Raw genomic sequence first — 20170 nt, forward strand, 5'->3', positions numbered from 1 at the left:
TTCGAAATCGAAAAGTGTCGTTTAGTCTTCCTTTCATTTTGAAAAGAAATTGTCGAAATGTCGCTTTGAAGAAAATAGTTCAGATCTATACTTAGTTTTCCTTTCTGGAATTTTCACATTAAGGAAACGAAAAACAAATACCTGCATTTACATTTGCATTTAGATTGTATGCAGAAAATGATTTAGGAAAGTCCATTTAGTGTGTTCTCTTTGCTCTCTGTTGAAAGAATCGTAATCTTCTTTCCTTAGTAGCTAGGATTTTCATTGCTAAAAGAAAATAAATGATTGTTTATCATTTTAGATTGCATATTTAGGAATTTTACATCTACATAATGTGGTGAACCTTGAAAGACAAACTTATAAACAAGATCAACTCTAAAATAAATCTCAATGAACATAAAAACGCTTCAGAACCTAACACAACACATCTAGAAGTCTAGGCTAGAGACGTGTTCTGGCGTCGTAAAACATGGTAACTATCGTTTTCATCAAAGGTTGGGTGATTCTTCCTCTTTGATACGACAAGTGCTAGTATGGACTTGTGCTCCCCATACCATCAAGTATATATTGGGAGACCACAATAGGTTGATATCCTTTATCCATAGGAAGCCATGTTTGTCGCCCTATCGATCACAATGCACTGAACACAACATTTAGGAAGATTTACTGCCATACATAAGTCCTTGGTAATTTCTCTTTAATTTATCACCAAGGTGTATTTTGTAGTTTTGCGATTGGTTTGGTAATCCCTCTATCTAGATTTCCACATTACTCACTTTCATTCCTTTTCGACTCCTTAAAATAAAAGGTCCCTCTGAGAACTTGTCACTTCAGGCTCATTAAAAATCAAAGGCGACTAGAGTCATCTTTAGCTTTTTCTCGACTCTTAAAAATTGAAAAATCAAAGTTATGTCAAAGTATCATTAAAATTTATTTAAATCAGAATAACATCCCTCTTCCTTCATTGATCTTAGGTTGAGATAATGGAGTCCACCAATCAAGGAACCCCTCTTGGGGGGAATCTTAGTCCTTTCTCTTCTTGGGTAGATATTGGTGCTCTGTATATGGCTACATTGTCCCTTACAGGAATCACAAATGGCCTGCCTGTATGGCTATTTTCAACCTCTGTCGTTCAAAATACTGTGATTCCTCAACAATCGAATAAAAAACCAGATGATACTGAAGTTGTCCCTTCACCTTCTACTTCGCTTGTTTCTCCCTCCCCTTCTTCCTCTTGGCTTAGTGAAACTAGTGATACTAAAAACCAAGTAGCTGAGAAGAAGAAGAATAAGTTAGAGAAGCAAGGGGGCAACCATGCATCATCTGGTGAAACCGCACACCTAACTTTCCAAGCACAGATCCCCATGCATAATTTGCAAGGGAGACCACCTTCATCGAGATTGTCCTTGCATTCTGCGGATCTTGAAAGAATGGTCTCCCTGTTCACACCATCCGGTGTCATCAACCTCTAGCAATCAGGTTGACAGCACACCATCAACTAGTGAAAATGAAGTCAATGGACAGAAAAGAAAGGTCAGATTTCCATGTAGGTTATGTGAAGGTAATCATGCTCTTCACCATTATCCTTTTTTGGACAAAGCCAAAAGTGTCTTGGATAACCATCTTGTGTCACCGCAATGACTTCCACCTAGATACAAGAAGCTCTGACCAAGTTCGTCGCTAGTTGAAAACCTGACTGGCATAACTCAATTGTCAGTTGAAATGACTATCATTGAAGGTAAACCTTCTGAGTCCATATTGGACCAAAGTTAGCTGGTCGAGATGGCAGTTGACCCAGTCTTGCCTTCAGAAGGTCCACCTTTAGATGATACAATTTCAAAGAGAATGAGAATGACACCATTCAAATTATTTTAATCAATGCAGAGTCTGATGAACTTGGGGGCAATCCACCCGTTCCTTTACAACAGGAGGAAAGCCCCCTAGTTCATGAGGTTCATCCAACCGTTTATCTGGTACCTCCTCTGAGTAGTCTAGTTGTTTCCTTTGATTAGAATCAACTAGCAAGACCCCACCTTCCATCTAATGTACCATTCCAGATCATAGTACAAATTTACAAAATGATCGAGTCTGGCACTATCATCGATGAAGGGGCTTCAATGAGCATCCTTTCCTCAACTACTTGGAAAGTGCTTGGTTCGCCATCGCTTATGTCTATGACACAAAATTTGTCAGGCTTTAACAAAGGAACCAGTTGACCATTAAGGATCCTTCCAAAGTTTCCAATAACTTTGAAAAGGAAAACCATTCACTTGAACGTGATGGTAGTCCAAGGGCCATTAGATTACAACCTACTCCTTGGGCATGACTATGTTTATAGCACGGAAGCTATTGTTTCCACACTCTTTCGAGTGATGTGTTTCCCGCATGAAGGCCAAATGGTACAGCTTATCAACCAGCTTTCATTTCCCGATTCAAACATAGCTACGAGTCAAACATCATCCCTAAATGGTCCCTTTACATCAATAATGTCTCTTCAACCTTCATTTCATCCACCTAATTACCGTGAGTAATTCGGAGTATGTAACAAAGTTTAGGGGGCATGCACCCTTGTCCATCTAGGCGAACCCGGTTCAAAAGATAGGTTCCTTGTAGGTTATGTGCTCGGTGTGAAACACCATTTCCTTGTAGTGTTGTGGGGAAAAATGCCTATTTAGGACGATCCTATCCACCTAAGGTGTGACAGCGCCTTAGCAACAAACGAATACAACCATCATGATTTCTTCCTTTATGAAATATGAAAGAGAGGAGATCGGCAGACTTACCGTTATCTTCCGTTTGTCCCTTGAACTAGATCCTCTCCTCTTTGTGTGTTCACAGCTACTTGCCTCCTCGCTTGATCAATAGATGAATCCCACGAGATCACAAGAGAACAGCTACCTGTGACAAGAGAACAGCTACTTGCAACAAGAGAAGAACACAATACAAAGGCAAATATACATATTCATAAATGATTCAGGATTAGAAGTAAATCAAATATACTAATGCAATCATACAAAGTACACCAGCATATAGGAAAGAATCAAGATAGCTTTATTGAAAGTAACAGGGTTCAGGAAGAGATACAACCCATAGGGCTCCAACCCAGCATCACCTTCCCAGCAGAATGGAATTCCTTCTTCATCTCCTTTCAAAGCATAACACACCCAATATTTCTAGCCACAAACCAACATCAATTCTTTGCAAATACCAAATTCCAGCCTCCTTAGACCTCATGAGAGAGATCTATATATAGGAGTTTTGGAGAAAGGATGAGTCAGCTTGAGGCTGGTATGAAGCTGACTAGTGTCCTCTCCCACTTCAGTTCTTGAGTCCACTTGGAGGTTCTTGCTTCCACTTGGAGATTTGGAACCTCTTACTCATCACCAGTCGAATTCCCTGATCCAAGTGTCATTTTGGAAGCTTCCTGGGCATTGACACCTTGAGGAATGACTCTGCCACATGTCCAAACTCACCCAGCGTAGGTAGCCTTCTTTGCAGTTGACATTCAATGCAGGTAGACAGTGGAGCAGTTGACATTCAGCGCAGATGCTCAGTGGAGCAGTTGACATGATCCAGAATTGCCTTGTTTTTGAGTGTTTTCAGGTGGAGAACTTTTGTTAAGTGTTGTGGTTTTCTGGCCTTATTCCTCTAGGGGTAGGAACAACATGTTTAGGGACTTTGGATCCCTTGATTATTGACATTTCATGCTCAGTGATGCAAGGCACAAAAATGTCTATAACAGTTGCCCCCTAAAGTATGAGGCCGTTTATCAGGTGAAATGCTTTATCCAGGAGGGTCCGAAGTTCATCCATCTGCTGGGAGGAGACCTGTAATAAAATACAATACAATACATTATGATTCATACTGCTTTCATGATCTAGCTGAGGCGGGCATTCCCATGCTCAGCTTTATAAATTCATTTTTTTACATAGAACAGACGATCGTCTGATGGTAGACTGATAATTTTGGTGAAAACTATCATCCTTTGAGTAGGATGATCATCTGCTGCAATGATGTACATGTCAAATATCTTTATCTTTCCTGAATATATATCGCAGCCCTGATGGATGAAACTAGATCCGGGGTCTTCAAACTCGTTCGATCTTCACTCTAAGTACAAGTCGATCCATGTGAGAATTGCGCTGAAGTCGAACATGGAAAGACATCGCTTGATTACCGGTCAATGATGTAAACTGTTAACAAGCGCGAGAGGAATCACCGATAATGATAATGACCCTCAAGGTACTGCAGTACAATTCACGTGGTGTGAATAAAGGACTTGGTTTCGAACACCACGCAAAATCTTCTGGTCGAAGGTCATTGATGTATACCTGTCGCCGGAAGTGAGAAACTTTCCATTGAGGCATGCAAGCTTCAAAGTACTGAAGGGGTTGTTCCTAGATCAACTCCTTGGATAATGAGCTGATGTCGACAAGGATCGATCCGTCAAAGGAGGGCCTTAATGAATCCCACATCAGTGACACGGAACGGAGCTAATGATTTTAATGGAGGTGAAAACAATCTGTGACATATGATTCAGGGTGGCGGTCATGAATGGATGAAGGATAATGTATGGCAGTGGATGGGACCCGGTTGACTCTTTCTGAACGACTTCTCTTGAAAATATGGCGACACTGATGCGATGGATCGGTAGCATTACCCCAAATATGGATGGTATGGCAAGACCATGGTGATGTGACCGGTGAATGAAACAACCCAACCCGAATTGTGATACGGAGGAAAAGTGTCATGTTCAAGAGCGACCTGCTACCATCAATGTTTTCTTGATTTTTCCCAATTTTTCCCCAGTCATTGCTGACCAGTACCTCTTTATTTTTGTCAAGCTTGAGGAGGATAACATATGCTTGTTCTATAACCTGCCCTTCGGGCAAGCCCATCGCTATGTTTTAACGAGCCTAGCGATAGTGAAACTCGTTCTCGTCTAAAGACAAGTTTGTCGCTATTTAATAATTTTAACGAGTCTAACGACAAGGATAACTCGGTCCTTTTCATTTTTAGAGAGTCTGAAAAGGTACATAAAGTTAACTCCAAAATTCCTTTTTCGTCATCTAATCCCTTAAGTCCGAAAAAGTATAAAATAATACAGAAGGGATGAGTTTTCGATAACTTTAACGAGCCGAATAAAACAAGCGCTCGACCTTTTTGTGCAATAATCCCTCAGGTCCAAAAAGATTAAAATCTAGAGGAGGGATAGCTCTTCCGGTCCTTTAACGAGCTGGAAGGCCAAAACTCGGCAATCTTTTCATATTTTACGAGTCAGTTGAAAAGAGCTTAAAGAAGACTCGTCTTTTGAGGAACGAGTGATAAACAGGGATAGCAACTGATTCTAGGTACAGGTTGGAATTTTCCAATCACGGCAGTGTCACAAGGATGGCTAGGTGAAATCACTCTTCGCAGCTGTTCCTCAAAATGGGTAAACAATCATATGGAGGTGAACGATTGGCCAAATGAAGGTGGAGGTGGCAGGTGCAAACACGACCAAGGCTTTTATGGCTGATAAATTTACGATCACAGTGGTTATTTACCGGGATAGGTTCATTTTTTAGTTAAAAATGAGCTTAAACTCTGGAGGAAACATTGCTCACTGCTTATATTTATTTTTTAACGAGCATGAAGACCGCGTTAAAACTGCTCGAATCTTGCGTTTATTTTTTAACGAGCATGAACTTTATGCTAAAACTGCTCGATTTTGCGTTTATTTTTTAACGAGCATGAACTTTATGCTAAAACTGCTCGATTACCCAGTCTTTTGATTAAGAGTGTCTCATGAAAGATCCCATTTTTTATAGAGCTTGCGCCTTACCAAAGCTATGCTCACTCTCCTTTCTTTATGCAAGTTCGGAAACGGCTAATCCTACGAGTTTAAAGGGTTAGACCTACAGGTTTAAAGGGAGGACCTAAAAATTTAAAAAAATAAATAGTTGCCCCTTGCTTGCACTCCAAAAGGTTTGCATGCCCCCAGGTATAAGGTATGATTTCAAAGTTACCTCTACTTCAATTCCATCGAAAGTTTCGTTTCACCGAGAGAGGCCTACATCTTTCAGGTTACCCAAAGATTGTCTCGTTAATCTTTCAAACAAAACACTTCCTCGGCAATGTCTATCGAAATAAACAAAGGTGAGTGACGACCCCCGCCCTCTCACATAACTTTGACAAGAGAATGTTATTCCAGAACAACCCCTCTTCCAACCACGGACGGGGTACGGACTAGTCATATTCTCCCGCGGAAACCTACCCTATACCCAAAGTTTCCCTGCCGAAGCAGGCCAGGATGCATGCCCCCTGGGTTCCAATCATATCCTCCGGGATTACTCGCGCTCATCAGGAGGACGGACCGTGGGTTGAGACACTTCCTGCAGGAATAGACCATTTAGGGATGGTACATGACTATTTTCGATGTGTGATCCGGGAAATGAAAGTTGGTCCACGAGCTTGACCATTCTTCCTCCATGCGGAAAACACATTACTCTAAAGAGTGAGGAGACTACAGATCCCATGCAATATATATAGTCTCGTCCAAGGAGTAGGTTATAATCCAAGGGTCCTTGAATGACCATCACGTTCATTTGAATGGTCTTCCCTTTCAATGTTATAGGCACATTGGGGAGGATCCCTAAAGGTCGACTGCTTCCTTTATCAAAACCTGATAGATTTCTCATCTCAGGTAAAAGCGCCGGTGAACCAAGCACTTTCCAAGAAATAGAGAAAAGGATACTCACAGATGCCCCCTCATCAATGATAGTGCCAGCCATTACCATTCTGTATATTTGACAAATAATTCTGAATGGCACACTGGCTGGCAATCGGGGTCTGCCTAGTTGGTTCCAATCAAAGGACACAACCAGGTTGCTTGGTGGTGGGACCAAATATACGGCTGGATAGCACTATGATGAACTTCCTTCCTGCGACAAAGGAATGGTGGCATTGCCCCCTTGATCATCAGAGTCAGTGCTGATGAAGAGAACTTGGACGGTGTCGTCTGTATTCTCCTCTGTGATGGTGTCATTCGAAGATGGAGCCTCTGAAGGCAAAACCGGGTCAACTGCCGTATCAACCTTTTGACTTTCGTCAGGCATGGATCAAGATAGTTCTTCTTCAATGACAGGTGCTTCGGCTGATCATCTAAGTGGCTCGATCGGATTCTCAACTAGTGAGGGACTTGGCAGGAGTCTTTGATATCCAGGAGGAAGATTCGCTCGTAAAATCAGGCGATCTTCCAGAACTCTTTTTGCCTCGTCTAAGAAGGGACAACGGTGGATGGCGTGATCGCCTTCACACAGTTTGCAGGGAAATTTAACTTTCCCATTCTGTCCTGGAGCTTCACTCCCACTAGTTGACGGTGAGCAGTCGACATGGCTATCAGAGGTCGATGCTCCCGAATTGTGCAAACGGGGGGACCAGTCTCTTAGTATCCGTGGGATACAGGGAAAATCTCTATGGAAGTGGTCTCCCCTGCATATGATGCATGGCGATTTAGGCCTTACGAGTGCGGTGTGTGGATTTTTGTTAGACGACATTTGTTTGCCCCCAGTCACCTTAGGCTCCTTCTTCTTCTTTTCTTTCTTCTTCTTCTCCTTCTTCTCCTTAGGAACCCGATTTTTTGATCGACCAGTTCCGTTAAGTGAAAAGGAAGGAGGGGAGGAAGATGAAGTGGAAGGCTGGGAGGCAACTCTTGTTTGATCTAACTGTTGACTCGACTGTTCAGGAGTGGTGGTATTCTGAACGACATTGGTCGAAAAGAGCCAAACTGGTAGGCCAATTGTCAGTCCTGGAAGCGACAATGTGGCCATGTGGGGCGCACCAACATCTCCCCAAGAGGAGAAGGGACTAGGATTTCCACCCAAGGGAACTCCTTGGTTGGTGTGCTCCATCTTTTCAACCTAAAGATCAACGCAGGATTAAAGGGTGATTGTTCCGTTTAAAATAAATTGTTAACGACGCTTTTAGACACAACTTGCTTTTTCAGTTTTAAAGAGTCGAGAAAAGGCTAAAGATGACTCTAGTCTCCTTCGATGTTTTAACGAGCCCGAAGTGACAAATGCTCGGATGGACTTTTTCTGTTATAGAGTCTGAAAAAGGCCAAAAGAAACTGCTCTGGAGATCTAGGCAGAGGGTGTGCCAAACTTTTCGCAAAACCACAGAATACTTTTTACGGTACGGGTGGTTGATCTTCGTGAATGCTGTGTTCACTGCATTGCGATCAGTAGGGCAGCCAACACGGCTTCCTAAGGATAAAAGATATATGCCTATAGGGGTCTCCCAATATATACGCGACGGTACGTGGGAGCACAATCCGTATTAGCGCCACCGACTCTCAGGAGGAATCACCCACCTTCTTCGAGATCGACAGTCACTATGTTTAACGACGCCGGATCACGTCTCTAGCCTAGACCTCTATGTTGTGCGTTATGTTACAAAGCGTTGTTAGGTTCATTCAGTTTATTTTAGGTTGATCTTTTTAAAGTTTGCCTTTCAAGGTTCACCACGAGATGTATGATACAACTTCCTAAATGCAGTCTTAAGATGATAAGCAAGCTTTACAATCTTTCAACTTTGAAAATCCTAGCTACTAAGGGAAAAGAGAGCGACTATCTTTTCTCAAAGAGCAATCAACACACTCTAATGCACTTTCCCTAAATCCAACATGCAAACTTATCAAATGCAAAATGCACAATGCAGGTGTTTGTTTTCACTTTCTTAGTATAAATGCCTACAAAGAAAGCTTTTTGCACAACTTTGAATTTGCTTTTACAATGATCAAAATAAACAAGTTCACTTTCTTCGAAATCAACAAGGGTAGAAGAGATTACAATCACTTTGCGATTTTCGAAATAAAGACTCGTTTTGATACTTTGAAAAGAACAAATTCAAACCAATAAGCAAAAGTAAAACTATAATCAATCTGAACAAACAGCCAATGAACTCTCTCCTAAGATCACTTTCAATCAGATCTGAATCAAAGGCTACAGAAAGACTACTTTACTCATGCAAAGGAAGACTGTAAATGACACCGCAAACACATAAAAACATTCACAATCTTTTTTTACAAAAATTGGGGCGGAATTCAGGCAAAGAAAAGGGTTATCAGACTAGCACCTATACTTGGTTAAAGGCTGCAAAAACAGAGATCAAAACAGGGCAAAAAAGGACAAAGAACCCCAGCTGCACAAGGCCACACTGGTTCAACGCAGGTCCAACACTGTCAGTTTGAAATTCAGCGCAGGTATCCCCTTCGGGACCTGCGTTGAAATGCAGACTGCCTTCACAGTGCCTGCGCTGAAGAGAGAAACTCTCGTTTCCCTTGGTTTCTGGGTCACAAAATGCTCAAAAATCAATTGTTTCAGGCCAAATCAGAAACACAAGAAAGGTATAAACAGAGGGATGCTTTGATAGGGTACTAAATACTATCACAAGGATCAATCAAATCATTCGTGGATCTAGTTTAAATCATAGAAAAGTCCAACATACTGGATCAAAGCAGCAACTTTTACTTTGCATCCGGGAAAGATGCAGTTCAATAGTTGCTGTCAAGTCTATGAAGTAAACAAATGACAGAAACACAAATGAAATGAATAAACAAGTTCTTCCCCAGCGGAGTCGCCAATTTTTTGTGGGGAAAAATGCCTATTTAGGACGATCCTATCCACCTAAGGTGTGACAGCGCCTTAGCAACAAACGAATACAGCCATCATGATTTCTTCCTTTATGAAATATGAAAGAGAGGAGATCGGCAGACTTACCGTTATCTTCCGGTTGTCCCTCGAACTAGATCCTCTCCTCTTTGTGTGTTCACAGCTACTTTCCTCCTCGCTTGATCAATAGATGAGTCCCACGAGATCACAAGAGAACAGCTACCTGTGACAAGAGAACAGCTACTTGCAACAAGAGAAGAACACAATACAAAGGCAAATATACATATTCATAAATGATTCAGGATTAGAAGTAAATCAAATATACTAATGAAATCATACAAATTACACCAGCATATAGGAAAGAATCAAGATAGCTTTATTGAAAGTAACAGGGTTCAGGAAGAGATACAACCCATAGGGCTCCAACCCAGCATCTCCTTCCCAGCAGAATGGAATTCCTTCTTCAGCTCCTTTCAAAGCATAACACAACCAATATTTCTAGCCACAAACCAACAAAAATTCTTTGCAAATACCAAATTCCAGCCTCCTTAGACCTCATGAGAGAGATCTATATATAGGAGTTTTGGAGAAAGGATGAGTCAGCTTGAGGCTGGTATGAAGCTGACTAGTGTCCTCTCCCACTTCAGTTCTTGAGTCCACTTGGAGGTTCTTGCTTCCATTTGGAGATTTGGAACCTCTTACTCATCACCAGTTGAATTCCCTGATCCAAGTGTCATTTTGGAAGCTTCCTGGGCATTGACACCTTGAGGAATGACTCTGCCACATGTCCAAACTCGCCCAGCGCAGGTAGCCTTCTTTGCAGTTGACATTCAACGCAGGTAGATAGTGGAGCAGTTGACATTCAGCGCAGATGCTCAGTGGAGCAGTTGACATGATCCAGAATTGCCTTGTTTTTGAGTGTTTTCAGGTGGAGAACTTTTGTTAAGTGCTGTGGTTTGTTGGCCTTGTTCCTCTAGGGGTAGGAACAACATGTTTAGGGACTTTGGATCCCTTGATTATTGACATTTCATGCTCAGTGATGCAAGGCACAAAAATGTCTATAACATGTAGGTTATGTGCTCGGCCTGAAACACAATTTCCTTGTAGGTTATGTGCTTGGTCTGAAACACCATTTCCTTGTAGGATATGTGCTTAGTCTGAAACACCATTTCCTCGTAGGTTATGTTCTTGGTATGAAACACCATTTCCTTGTAGGTTATGTGCTCGGTCTGAAACACCATTTCCTTGTAGGTTATGTGCTCAGTTTGAAACACCATTTCCTTGTAGGTTATGTGCTTGGTCTGAAACACCATTTCCTTGTAGGATATGTGCTTAGTCTGAAACACCATTTCCTCGTAGGTTATGTGATTGGTCTGAAACACCATTCACCTTTGTCCACTATGGGGACAAAGATAAGGAAGTGTTTTTGTCTAACTGCTGATAAAAACAATCCTGCCTAACCACAGTGACTTCCATTTGGTTACCTAGAGACTCTCCTTTTCTTGATGCCTGGGGGCATGCAAACCTTTTTATGCAAGCGAAAATCGACCAATTTCATTTCTTAGCTTTTTAGATTTTTTAGCCTTTTAGTTTTAACTTGTTAGGTTAGGCAGTTGGTTCAGAAATGTCTGCACACCAAACGGACCAAAGGAAGGGTTTTTCCTCAACGGAGGACAAAACCATCCTACCGAACCTCAGTAGTTCCTTAGCTTTCTAGTTTTTCTAGCTTTCCGTAGTTTGGTTGTTTCTAGCCTATGTAGAAAGGTAATGAGCATATGTTATCGTAGAGTTCAAGCTCACTAAAAAATAAACCTACCAATTAGAGACATCTTTGATTACTGCAATGATCAATGTTTTCACAAGGTTCAAGCTCATTAAAAAATAAACCCGCCAATGAGCAATATTTCTGCAAGGTTCAAGCTCGTTAAAAAATAAACCCACCTATGAGTATAGTTTCTCCCGATTCAAGCTCATTAAAAAATGAATCCACCCTTGGTAAATAACCTTTGTGATTGCCTTGCTATCAGCCTTTTGAACCTTGGTTGTGTTCCTGCCATCACCTCCATTATTTTGGCCGATCATACGCTTCCACTTGATTGTTTACCCTTTTGAGGAACAACTACAATGAGTGGTCCTGTTAGCCACCCTCTTCACATCACCATGTTTTGAGAAGTTCCAAGCTTACCCGGAACTAGTTGCTACCCCAAAACACCACTCGTTCCTAAAAAACAAGTCTCTTTTAAACTCTTTTTAGACTCGTTAAATATAAAAAGATTGTCAAGCTATTGGCTTTTCCATCTCATTAAAGTAAGGGGAAGCACCATCCATCCTATACATTTTAATATTTTTGGACCTGAGGGATTATTAAACAAAAATATCGAGTGCTTGTCTTTTTCGGCTCGCTAAAGCAATTGAAAAGTCATCCCTTTCGTATTATTTTATACTTTTTCGGACTTAAGGGATTATGCTACGAAAAAGGACTGTTGGAGTTTCCTTTTCATCCCTTTTCAAACTCTCTAAACATGAAAAGGACCGAGTTATATTTGTCGTTAAACTCGTTAAAACAATAGCGACAAACTTGTCCATCCATACAAGAATGAGTTTCCTATCGCTAGGCTCGCTAAAATATAGCGATAGGTTTGCTCGAAGGGAAAATTATAGAACAAGCATATGTTATCCTCCTCAAGCTTGACAAAAATAAAGAGGTACTAGTCAGCAATGACTTGGGAAAAAGGGAGGAAAACTTGAAGAATTTCACTGGTAGCAGGTCACTCTTGAACATGACATTTTCACTCCATCATCATGATTGAGTCTATTTGGGTTATTCCGTTCATCGCTCATATCACCATTGGTCCTCTGTACCATCCATATTTTGGGGTTAACGCTACCAACCCATCTCAAGTGTCTCTGACATGTTCAAGAGAAGTCTTTCAGAGAATTCACCATACAGCTAATGCCTCATCCAATGCAATGCCTTCACCCTTCACTTTTCATGACTGCCATTCCTGAACCTTGTATCATCAGATCATTTTCACCTCCAGAAAAATCATTTGCTTCGTTTCATGTCGTAGATGTGGGATACATCAAGACCCTCCTATGACGGGTAACGTCTTGTCGACATTAGCTCATTATCCAAGAAGTTGACTTAGAAACAACCCTTTTAGTAATATGAAGCTTGCATGCCTCAATGGCAAGCTTCTCACTTCCGACGACAGGTTTACATCAATGGCCTTTGACCGAACAATTTTGCATGGTGTTCAACATCAGCTCGTATATTCACACCATGTGAATTGTACTGTACTACCTTCAGGGTCATTATCATTATCGAAGACTCCTCTCATGCCTGTTAACAGCTTATATTATTAACTGGTAATCAGGCGATGTCTTTCCATGTTCGACTTTAGAATATCTTTCCACATGGATCGACTTATACATCGAGCGAAGATTGAACGAGTTTTGAAGACCCCAGATCTAGTTTCATCCATCCGGGCTGCGATATATTCAGGAAAATAAATACATAAAGTGTACACAGAAGCTACAGATATAGTCATCTAAGCCAGAGAAGATGAATCTTCATGTGAAGAATCACCAGTCTGCAACAACAGAAGATTTTCTATCTTATGTACATGAAAATGAATTTATAAAGCTGAGCATGGGAATGCCCACCTCAGCTAGATCATGAAAATAATATGATGATGATGTATTGTATTGTATCTTATACAGGTCACCTTCCAGTTCGAATACCTCGAATCCTCATGATAAAGCATTTCACTCGACATCAAAAGATTTACGACCTCATGCTTTAGGGGGCAACGGTTATCGACATATTTGGGCAACTTCAACCCCAGTCACATATGTCGATAAAATAAGGGCTCTTTAACCCCTAAAAGTGTTGTTTCATACGCTAAAGGATCATGGTCAACTAATTACATCATCTCCCAGAAGTTCCACCTGAAAAACCACTCAGAACTGGCAAAAATTGGACCATATTGACTGCTCCATGGTCAAGGTACGATGCATACTGGCTGCTACACTAGCCAGGTGTGATTCATAGTGAAGAAGCCTTCTGTAGGGTGCGATGAGTGAGAATGGACAAATGGCATAGACAGTTTGCTAAGTCGAAACTCATAGAATCTTCTAGAAACTTCTCCCATGACACTTGCCTCTCTGAGTTCGCCCAGGGATGAGTAAGAGATCAATGAAATCTCCAAGTGGAACCAAGAACTATTAGTGGAATGACACTAATCAAAAACCTAGAGCTGACTCACACCCTTGCAAGACATCTATAAATGGATCCCTCATCTGAGAGATCTAGAGGCTGGAATTTTGTAATTTGTAAGGAAGTGTTGTTGGTTTATCTTTGAGAAGAGACTATGTATTGTTGGGTGATCTTACTTTTCATGAGGTGAAGACGGCTTTGATGCTGGGAGGATGATGTTGGATCACACAGCTGGGTTGTAATCCTCTCTTCTACTATTAATAAAGTTCTTTGAGTTTTCCTCCATATAATCGTGTATTTGTGAATCTTGTTATTTGTGAGTGCAATTGTATGGTCAATGTATTTCTGATTCTGCATGGTTTATGATATTATAGATTGAGATGCTTTGATGGTGTTTTGTTACTTTGACTCTACAGGTATTCTCTAAAGTGGGAAAAGTAGGAGAGGAGTTGCAAATTCTATCAAGGGAGAGAGAAATCAAGCAAGGATCCAAGCGAAAGATCCAAGTTGGTCCCCCTTTTCTTCTCTCTTCTCTGTCATAGATAAAGGAAATCACAAATTTCTTTGATTGTTTATTTCTAAGATAGCTACTCATCTTAGTGGGACTAGCAGATCGAAAGGACACTAGTTTTCCCGGAAACACAGGGTGTCTGAATAAGGAGAGCAGACAGTCTCCAACTGCTTTTTAGCCTTTTGTAATTTGTCTTATGCTTTCTCAACCTTTTTCTGCTCAACCTTGTACTGAGTGAAGATCTCATCCTTAGTAGCTATGAGTGCCTCAAAATTTTTCCTTAATTTTTGATGTATACATAGGGGCACTACTTCCTCTTTGTTCTAAGTTAATTCCTACTGAACCTTTAGTAGTTCATTCTACAGTCTCCTAATAAATGCCTCCATCACTAAGGGAATGTAAGTAGGTGTCTCCTCTGTTTGGGTGTCATTATCTTGTGTCTCTATAGGCTCAGTTTGGATAGCAGCCTCGGCTGCTTCTTGAATTATGCAAAGTTCAATTGGGATGATTTATTTAGCATCAGTCTAAACAGAATTTTTCATAGTAGAGTAGTCTGTTTGGGTCTCATGTGACCAAACAAAAGGGTCTTTAGTTTTCATTTCAATGTCCTCTACAAGACATGGCTTTGTTTGAGTTTCCTTTGAAGAGACCAAATAATCTCAGTTTTGGTTTCAGCATATTTTCCAAAATAATGTTCTGTCTGTGTTCCTATGGTATCCATTTCCACTTTCAATTTTATGGCTTTGATTTCTTCTTTTAAACATTATCTAAGCTGCCCAATTATTCTCTTCTATTTTCTATACTTTTTAAGCATTTTTCTAAGCCTTTCCTTGTAGGACTTCTTTATTATGGGACTTCCAAACGGCAGTGGTGCAACTGCATTTTCCTCACGTTCATGTTCCGGTGGTATTGTGTCAACATCAGGGAAGGTTTCAATTGGACTGTATTGTTGTGGGGAAAAATGCCTATGCAGGACGATCCTATCCACCTAAGGTGTGACAGTGCCTTAGCAACAAACGAGTACAGCTATGCTGGTTTCTTCCTTTATGAAATGTGAAAGAAGAGAGATCAATAGACTTACTGGTGTCTTCCGTTTGTCCCTCGATCCGGTCTCTCTCCCCTTTGGGTGTTCACAGCTACTTGCCTTCTTGCTTTTCCAGCTTCAACGGGTTCCTGCAAGATCACAAGAGAACAGCTACTTGTGACAAGAGAACAGATACTTGAGACAAGAGAAGAACACTACACAAAGACAGATGTTCACATTCATAACTAGTTTAGGATTAGAAATAAACCAAATACACTAATACATTCATACATCAAAATACATCAGCATATAGGAGAAACCAAGATAGCTTTATTGATGAAAAACAAGGTTCAGGAAGAGATACAACGCAGAGGGCTCCAATCTAGCATCTCCTTCCCAGCAAATGGAATTCCTTTCTTTTCCCCCTTCAAAGCATTAAGCACCCAACGATTCCAGTCTCAAACCAACAACAATTCTTTGCAATAACAAAATTCCAGCCTCTAGATCTCATGGAGGAGAGATCCATATATAGATGTTTGGAGAGAGGATGAGTCAGCTTGAGATCTGACTAGTGTCCTCTCCCTCTGTCAGTTCTTGAATCCACTTGGAGGTTCTTGCTTCCACTTGGAGATTTGGAACCTCTTACTCATCACCAGTCGAATTCCCTGAGGCAAGTGTCATTTTGGAAGCTTCCTGGGTTTTGACACCTTGAGAAATGAGCCTGCCACTTGTCCACTCTCGTTCAACGCAGGTAGCCTTTGTTCTAGTTGACATTCAATGCAGGTAGCCAGTGTTGGCTTTGACATTCACCGCAAACAGCTAGTGTAGCCACTGAAATGATCCTGAATTGACTTGTTTTTGAGCAGTTTCAGGTGGAGAATTTCTGTGAATTGCTGTGGTTTGTTAGCCTTGTTCCTCTAGGGGTAGGAACAACATGTTTAGGGACTTTGGATCCCTTAGATTATGGACATTTCATGCTCAATGCTGTAAGGCACAAAAATGTCTATAACAGTTGCCCCCTAAAGTATGAGGCTGTTTATCGGGTGAAATTCTTTATCAGGGGGATCCGAAGTTCATCCAATGCTGGGAGGAGACCTGTAATAAGATACAATACAATACATTATTTTTCATACTGCTTTCATGATCTAGCTGAGGCGAGCATTCCCATGCTCAGCTTTATAAATTCATTTTTCTGTACATAGAACAGACAATCGTCTGATGGTAGACTGATAATTTTGATGAAATTATCATCCTTTGAGTAGGATGATTATCTGCTGCAATGATGTACATGTCAATGTCTTTATCTTTCCTGAATATATATCGTAGCCCGGATGGATGAAACTAGATCCGGGGTCTTCAAACTCGTTCGATCTTCACTCTAAGTACAAGTCGATCCATGTGAGAAATGTTCTGAAGTCGAACATGGAAAGACATCGCTTGATTACCGGTCAATGATGAAAACCGTTAACAAGCACGAGAGGAATCATCGATAACGATAATGACCCTCAAGGTACTACAGTACAATTCACGTGGTGTGAATAAAGGACTTGGCATCGAACACCACGCAAAATCTTTCGGTCGAAGGTCATTGATGTATACCTGTCGCTGGAAGTGAGAAACTTGCCATTGTGGCATGCAAGCTTCAAAGTACTGAAGGGGTTGTTCCTAGATAAAATTCTTGGATAATGAGCTGATGTCGACAAGAAGCGATCCGTCACAGGAGGGCCTTAATGAATCCCACATCAGTGACATGGAACGGAGCTAATGATTTTAATGGAGGTGAAAACGATCTGTGACATATGATTCAGGGTGGCGGTCATGAAAGGATGAAGGATAATGTATGGCAGTGGATGGGACATGGTTGACTCTTTCTGAACAAATTCTCTTGAACATGTGGCGACACTGATACGATGGATCGGTAGCATTACCCCAAATATGGATGGTATGGCGAGACCATGGATGTGACCGGTGAATGAAACAACCCAACCCGATTGTGGTACGGAGGAAAAGTGTCATGTTCAAGAGCGACTTGCTACCATCAAAGTTTTCTTTAGTTTCTCCCAATTTTTCCCCAGTCATTGCTAACCAGTACCTCTTTATTTTTGTCAAGCTTGAGGAGGATAACATATGCTTGTTCTATAACCTGCCCTTCGGGCAAGCCCATCGCTATGTTTTAACGAGCCTAGCGATAGTGAAACTCGTTCTCGTCTAAAGACAAGTTTGTCGCTATTTAATGATTTTAACGAGTCTAACGACAAGGATAACTCGGTCCTTTTCATTTTTAGAGAGTCTGAAAAGGTACATAAAGTTAACTCCAAAAGTCCTTTTTCGTCATCTAATCCCTTAAGTACGAAAAAGTATAAAACAATACAGAAGGGATGAGTTTTCAATAGTTTTAATGAGCCGAACAAAACAAGCGCTTGATCTTTTTGTGCAATAATCCCTCAGGTCCAAAAAGATTAAAATCTAGAGGAGGGATAGCTCTTCCGGTCGCTTTAACGAGCTGGAAGGCCAAAACTCGGCAATCTTTTCATATTTTACGAGTCAATTGAAAAGAGCTTAAAGAAGACTCGTCTTTTGAGGAACGAGTGATAAACAGGATAGCAGCTGATTCCAGGTACAGGTTGGAATTTTCCAATCACAGCAATGTCACAAGGATGGCTAGGTGAAATCACTCTTCGCAGCTATTCCTCAAAATGGGTAAACAATCATATGGAGGTGAACGATCGGCCAAATGAAAAGTGGAGGTGACGGTGCAAACACGACCAAGGCTTTAATGGCTGATGATATTACATTCACTGTGGTTATTTACTGGGATAGTTCATTTTTTAACGAGCTTAAACGCGGGTGGAAACATTTGCTCGATCTTACGTTTATTTTTTAACGAGCATGAATTACGTGCTAAAACTGCTCGGATCTTGTGTTTATTTTTTAACGAGCATGAACTGTATGCTAAAACTGCTTGATTACCCAGTCATAAGATAAGAGTGTCTCATCAAGATTCTATTTTTTATGGAGCTTCATCTCACTAAGCTTTGCTCCGCATCCTTTCTTTATGCAAGTTAGGAAATGGCTAACCCAAAAAACAGATAAATAACCGCTCTTTGCTTGCACTCCAAAAGGTTTGCGTGCCCCCAGGTATAAAGTACGATTTCAAGGTTACCTCTACTTCTTTTCCTTCAAAAAAAATTGTTTTAAAGAGAGAGGCTTACCTATTTCAGGTTACCCAAAGATTGTCTCGTTAATCTTTCAAACAAAACACTTCCTCAACAATGTCTACCAAAATAGACAGAGGTGAGCGACGATGCCCATCAACTCACATAACTTTGACAAAAGAATCTTATTCTAGAATAACCCCTCTTCCTCTACGGACGGGGTACAGACTAGTCATATTCTCCCGCGGAAACCTACTCTATACCCAAAGTTTCCCTGCCGAAGCAGACCAGGACGCATGCCCCCTGGGTTCCAGTCATATCCTCCCGGATTACTCGCGCTCATCAGGAGGACGGACCGTGGGTTGAGACACTTCTTGCGTGAATAGACCATTTAGGGATGGTATATGACTATTTGCGATGCGTGATTCGGGAAACGAAAGTTGGTCCACGAGCTTGACCATTCTTCCTTCATGCGGAAAACACATTACTCTAAAGAGTGAGGAGACTATAGCTCCCATGCAATATATATAGTCTCGTCCAAGGAGTAGGTTATAATCCAAGGGTCCTTGAATGACCATCACGTTCATTTGAACGGTCTTCCCTTTCAATGTTATGGGCACATTGGGGAGGATCCTTAAAGGTCGACTGGTTCCTTTATCAAAACCTGATAGATTTCTCATCTCAGGTAAAAGTGCTGGCGAACCAAGCGCTTTCCAAGCAATAGAGGAAAGGATACTCACAGATGCCCCCTCATCAATGATAGTGCCAGCCATTACCATTCTGTATATTTGAACGATAATCCTGAATGGTATGCTTGCTGGCAACCAGGGTCTGCCTAGTTGGATCCAGTCAAAGGACACAACCAAGTTGCTTGGTGGTGGGACCGAATAGACGGCCGGATATCGCTCCGACGAACTTCCTTCCTGCGATAAAGGAATGGGGGCATTGCCCCCTTGTTCATCAGAGTCAGTGTTGATGAAGAGAATTTGGACGGTGTCGTCTTTATTCTCCTCTGTGATGGTATCATTCGAAGATAGAGCCTCTGAAGGCAAAACCGGGTCAACTGCCGTATCAACCTTTTGACTTTCGTTAGGCATGGGTCCAGACGGTTCATCTTCAATGATAGGTGCTTCGGCTGACCACCTGGGTGGGCCAGCCAGGTTCTCAACTAGTGAAGGACTTGGCAGGAGTTTTTGATATCCAGGAGGAAGTTGCGCTCGTAAAATCGGGCGATCTTCCAGAACTCTTTTAGCCTCGTCTAAGAAGGGACAACGGTGGATGGCGTGATCACCTTCACACAGTTTGCAGGGAAATCTAGCTTTCCCTCTCTGTCCTGGGACTTCACTTTCACTAGTCGACGGTGAGCAGTCAACATGGCTATCAGAGGTTGATGCTACCGAATTGTGCAAACGGGGAGACCAGTCCCTTAGTATTCGAGGGATACAGGGACAATCTCTATGGAAATGGTCTCCCTTGCATATGAAACATGGCGATTTAGGCCTTGTCAGTGCTGTGTGTGGATTTTTGTCAGATGACACTTGTTTGCCCCCAGTCGCGTTTGGCTCCTTCTTCTTCTTCTCTTTCTTCTTCTTTTCCTTCTTCTCCTTA

This window comes from Pinus tabuliformis, chromosome X, assembly GCF_031772625.1.
Source record: "Pinus tabuliformis cultivar Carrire ecotype Pingquan chromosome X, CPIR1, whole genome shotgun sequence".
Lineage (NCBI taxonomy): Eukaryota > Viridiplantae > Streptophyta > Pinopsida > Pinales > Pinaceae > Pinus > Pinus tabuliformis.